The sequence below is a fragment of the Nicotiana tabacum genome, chromosome 13, assembly GCF_000715075.1.
Source record: "Nicotiana tabacum cultivar K326 chromosome 13, ASM71507v2, whole genome shotgun sequence".
Taxonomy (NCBI): Eukaryota; Viridiplantae; Streptophyta; class Magnoliopsida; order Solanales; family Solanaceae; genus Nicotiana; species Nicotiana tabacum.
This window is the reverse complement of record NC_134092.1, coordinates 93,565,715-93,571,817: the sequence shown is the minus strand read 5'-3', so window position 1 is coordinate 93,571,817 and position 6,103 is coordinate 93,565,715.

The window sequence follows — 6,103 nt, the reverse complement described above, 5'->3', positions numbered from 1 at the left end:
TTATACAAAAGTATTTGATTAAACATAAAAAAAGATATTTATTTGACTACTGGCAGTAGCAAAAAATATAAAATAAAAGTAGGATTACTAAATAAGGGTAGTGAGAAAGAGAAATAAGGTAACAGTGCGATCACACCAAATCGTTCTATATAAAATAGGATTTTTTGTCATTACATAATAACGAATTTAATAACACGATACAATAAAATTTGAGTAACTATCAAATCAAATATTATATTTAATGTAACAATGTAAGACAATATAAGACAATACAATGGATAACAACCATCCAAATAACCTGGCCAGTTTGCACTCGCTATTTAACTTATAGCTAATTTTTTAAAATATTTAACCCGTACCCATATTGGAGAACATCAGACGCAAAACGGCTCAGTCGCTGCTTATTGTTCTTCTTCTTCTTTTCTCCTCCCCTCCTCTTCTTCTTTCTTCCATACCAACTTCCAACAATCGTCTTCCAGTATTATATTCTCGAGTCTTTCTTCCGTCTTTCTTCCTTTTTCCTTTTAGGGCAATCTGCTTCTCTCGATTCTTTCTTCCCTCGTTTTCTTTTCCTTTTTCCTTTTTGGTAAAATCTGCTTCGATGTGAAATGATTTTTTGGTCTTTTAATTAGTAGGAAAAGGTTCAATAGTTGTTTGTTGCAGTTTCATGAGAATCTCTAGATGATTTCCAGAATTTGATATTTGTTTGAGCACAAATTACAAATTCAGCTGCTAGGAAGATGAAAGGAAGTTAAAGATATCGTAGATTTTAGTTTGGTCATGGTTGTGTTCAGCGATCTTTCTGGTGGTAATTACATGGGCTGGAACTAAGCCTAGTATCATTTAGTAGGCGATTGGACCTACCTGGGATGGTATTTAGACACCGTTATTTTTATGGATTATTTCACTATTTTTCAAACTTTGCTTCCGCTTTTGTTTCCTTGATGATTAATAATTTAAATATTTTTAAAAATTGGTTAATATTATTCTAACGTTGGCTTGCCTAACAAGTGAAATGTTAGGCGTCATTACCGTCCGAAGGAGGGAATTTCGGGTCGTGAAATAACCGAAACGTACTCATAGTTTTTCACTGTCCACAAGGACCAATTTAGCTAGTAAATATCGTAAAATTGAACATGGTATCCGCAAACTATTATTTTTATGAGATTCACTTAAAAGATTTGGTGTTCATACAAGAAAAGATTGTAGAATGAGACTTCTTATAGCATAGAAATCTGCTAAAATATGTGAGAATTTTAAAATAAAAACTTATCAAGAACGTGTCAGTTGAATACTCACTATTATTGAGAATTGAGATGTATACTCATTATATTTTGACAGTTGTTACAAATCTGCCAAAATATTATTGAGAATTGAGATTTTTTTTAAAAAGATTACGCATAAACAAGATTTAAATGGGATAAATTTGATAATAGTAAGTATATTATTTCAAGCAAATATTTCTCTAGAACAATTCACAAGCATAAGTATCAAGATCTCTAATCTTAAAACTAAAGCAACATAGAAAAAGAATATTCATGAAATAATTTCCTAAAAATGAAATTTGCTTTTGAAAATTAATATGCGAGACAGTGTACTAAAATAGATAGATAGTTATTATATTATACATATGCACATGTAATACGGCATGTAAATGATAACTACCTAAAAATTTGACTTGAGAAGTGGAATGCAGTGTCCTATTGTATTGGAGAAATTCTAATATGGACATAATTTCAAGAACTTAGTTTGTTATTTTTGTTGCCTCTAGTATGAAAATAAAGACAATTACATCTTTCATATCACAACCATCACGGATACATGGTAAAACAATCAACAGTTCGAAGTACATACAGGGCGACTCATGTATAACGAACGTTGTCACGTCACACCGCTTTGTCAATGTTTTTTTATCAAATGTCATACAAATAATATGAAAATTTTATCAAATACGTAGATATAGAATAGGAGTGACACCGCTTAACACAACTCTCTTCTTAGTTTAGTGGTTTAGTGCTTGCCTCATTTTCTCTAGGTCTAATGTTCGATCCTCCTTAGTAGCTGTTTTTTTGACAAATTTTGAAGCATTTTTTGTTTGATAAAAAAAAAAGAGTAGGTTGAGTAGGATTTGAACTACTGATCTCCTATAAATAAAAAATTCTTACAACCAACGGGATAACACCCAATTGATTTTATAATTATGGAGAAAATAAATAATAAGTAATTAAGTTATTTGTTCCTTCTTTAAATGTGACACCGTTTGCAACAAGTTCTGGGTACATATATATTTCAGAGAAATAGCACTTGAAGTTGAGCTATCTAAGAAGGCGAAATGCGAAAATTAAGTTTGGTAGCGTATATATAATTGACACTAAACTATTCAAATACGGTAATTTGAACTACAACCTTATAGGTTGTGAAACTTTCTTTCAGCCCTTTTTGAGAGGCAATCTGCCATGCCTTATCGTAGCGAGGTATGTACAAATGAAACCGACAAAACGAACCAAATCGATAATTCAAGTCAAATCAGGAGAAAAAATCTGACTATGGTTTGTTTTGATTTAGTTTGGTGTTTGAGAAGAAAAAACCCGACCATAATTGGTTTGATTTAGATTTAATTAAAAAAAGTCAAACTGAAACCAAACCAACCCGACATTATATGTATTCAAGTTTCAAAAATATTTTATATATAAAAATATTTATTGTTATATTATTTATGAATATTTCATAAACTTTTTCGTAGTTCTCTCTTTTAACATATTATTTTAAGCTTGACTTAGAATTTTTGAATGGTCCAATATGTTATATAGCCCATAAATGTTATTAACTCAAATAAAGCCCAAAGCAAAACTAAATTCAATATTAATGCTAACAAAATAAAATCAATTCAATACTAGGAATGACAATATTATTGAATATCTATTATTTTTATTTTGTATTGATTTAGAGAGTAACAATGCTTAACATTTTTTTTTATTGAGTCGTCTAAATAATAGCTAGTATTACTTATTAGTCGTACTTATTTTAACATGACTTAGTAGTTTTAGATTATATTTATTTTTATTTATGACCTATTAATTGGCAATATTTATTATATGTGATTTTATTATCTTTATTGTTGAATATTTTAGTAAATGCCATGACTCATCTCATATTATTTATTATTTTCTTGGATAACACCTTATATAGTTGTATCCTATTAGGACCAGAAAATGCTTAACTATTTTTTTTTATTGTTGAGTCATGTAAATAATAGCTAGTACTACTTATTAGCCATACTTATTTTAGCATGACTTAGTACTTTTAGATTATATTCTTTTTTATTTATGACCTATTGATTGACAAAATTTATTATATGCGATTTCATTATCTTTATTGTTGAATATTTTAGTAAATGTCATGACTCATCTCATATTATTTGTTATTTTCTTAGATAACACCTTATATAGTTGTATCCTATTAAGACAAAAAAATGCTTAACTTTTGTTTTTATTGTTGAGTCATGTAAATAATAGCTAGTACTACTTATTAGCCCTACTTATTTTAGCATGACTTAGTACTTTTAGATTATATTCATTTTTATTTATGACCTATTAATTGACAATATTTATTATATCCGATTTTATTATCTTTATTGTTGAATATTTTAGTAAATATCATGACTCATCCCATATTATTTGTATTATTATTTTTTTGGATAACACCTTATATAGTTGTATCCTATTAGGACCAAGGAAATATTTGGAGCACAAGTTATATGTTTTGTGTTATGAATATTTTATCGGGAAAAATTCGAAAAATCCGAGAAAGCCGAAAAACCCGAGAAAAATCGTAATTAAAAAGCGGACTTTTGTTGGTTTGGTTTGATTTATAGATTTAAAAATCCGGTACAATTGGATTGGTTTGATAATTGAAAAATTCGAACCAATCCGACTTATGTACACCCCTACTCGTAGCAACAGTTTCAGCAATGATCGCCTTTTAAACATAGGGGTGGATGCAGTTTTATATTATCAACTTTATCTGAATTTAGTACTTTCGAAATAATACATGAATTTATTTATATCGCACTATGCAAAAATTGAATCCGAGAGCTAAATTAAGTCTAGAAGCATGTGCAACTGCCATCACACCAACATTTGCATTTCTCACATCCTTTTTTAACAGTTGCAGCATTAACGAACAACAATGTCTACTCTTGACAAAGCGGTCGTCTCATCTCAAGATATCTTAAAGCAGCAGATACACAAGGATGTGTGATCAGATGTACAGGAACTTATTCTGCTAATAAATATAGTAAATTTAGCAACTAAAACTATAATAAACAGAACATCAAACGTTATAGTATAGTGCTAAGAGTTAAATTGCTACAAATGCAAGCTTGAAGTACTAAAGCATTATAGTGCAGTGCTAAGAGTTAAATTGATAAAAATGCAAGCTTGAAGTACCAGGGATGAATGAAATTAAAAATTTGTCTAAATGATTTGTCTTTAATTAATTTTCTTTCATTCTATATGCATTCCAACAAGTGGCAATATTAAGTTATTCCTTGTATAATAGTAATTCAATATTAGTCATTTTTAGCTTCACATTGTCACTGATAAGTTTTTTTTATCGAGTTGTAAGGTCAATCTCTTAATTCCCAATCTCTAACATACTAAAAGATTGAATTTCAATTTGTATTATTTGATAAATCTTTGAAGAATCATGACAAAGGTACTTTTGGTTACTTGTTTGTTTTCAGTGTTATGTCATAAAAACAACAATTTTCATAAGATATTCTCACAGAAGTACTCAAAAATCACAATAAGGCATGTGAGTACTTGTGTGGGGTAGGGTTTCTTCTAGATTAAGCTAGCTAAATGGGATCAACAACAAATTTATAACTCAAACACATCATTTAAAAACATATAATATAACTTTTAAAAATGATGTACTTATTGATATTGGTACACGCATAAAGTCCGTGGCCGGAAACTAATTATATTAAAAATTCACGTGGCACTTGGCTTAGCTCAAATAAATATTTACTCCTATTTGTTTGTCGCATAGTAAACCAACTTATACAAACAAGCAGAGCACGAGTTAAACAGTTTAGTCAAATTTAATCTATCAGTTTAGACTCCAAAATATGTTTATTATGAACGAACATGATGGCTAAATGCCTAATTTAAGACATATGTCTGTTATTAATAATAACAATATTAATAAAAATGGTGTTTTGACATTTTAAAAAGCGAGTTACTAAGGTGACGTACAATATACACTGATGCAATTCGTTTTCCTGAAATATTTTTATCACCTTACTTAAAAAAATTGTACACAATTTTTGTTGTAGTTTTTTGATTGGATTTTATCTGTATTCTAAGATTATTTAGTAGGGACTAAGTTATAAAAAAATTAACCAAAAAAAAAAAAAAAAACAGACGCTGTAATTTGTCTTGAAGTCATCGCTCTTTCTTGACTCGTATATTTCTTGATCTAACATGATGTCATGACTACTTGCCTGGATACATAGAATTGAAAAGAATCGTTTTTTATCATGTAAAGAGAGCAAAACACTAAATAATCGACATAAAAGAATAATTGTTACTTTTCATTTACTGAGACATACGAATTAATTTTTGACTAATATATCAAATGTAGTCTTCCTTCATTTTGATAATTTTGATATGAAAAAAATTAACAGTATATAGTTATTATATTTTATTAACAAAACAAGATTCCACTCCATATATTTTCTCCGAACTTCCATCGTTTGTTCTTTTGTCTATCTCTCCGCCAACCCCTGTAGCTGAAAAATTTACTCAACACAGGATATTTACATCAAATTATACTAATTTAATGTTAAATTAAGATGAAAATGTGTATTAATTAATTATAGTTTAGTGATAATATTATTTGTGTAGACATGTGTTATGTATTTATCTGATTGGTGTATACCCTTGGCGCAGATAAGATTTTACTATTCCCAAAGTCTCAATTTGTACCTTCCTTTCCTTTCTCACCATGCAAAATGGACCAGCCTTTAAAACAGAAACTCTTCAATAAAGGAAGATTCCAAGAAAGACTAGTCAACAAGGAGTTGCAAGGTTTAATCCAC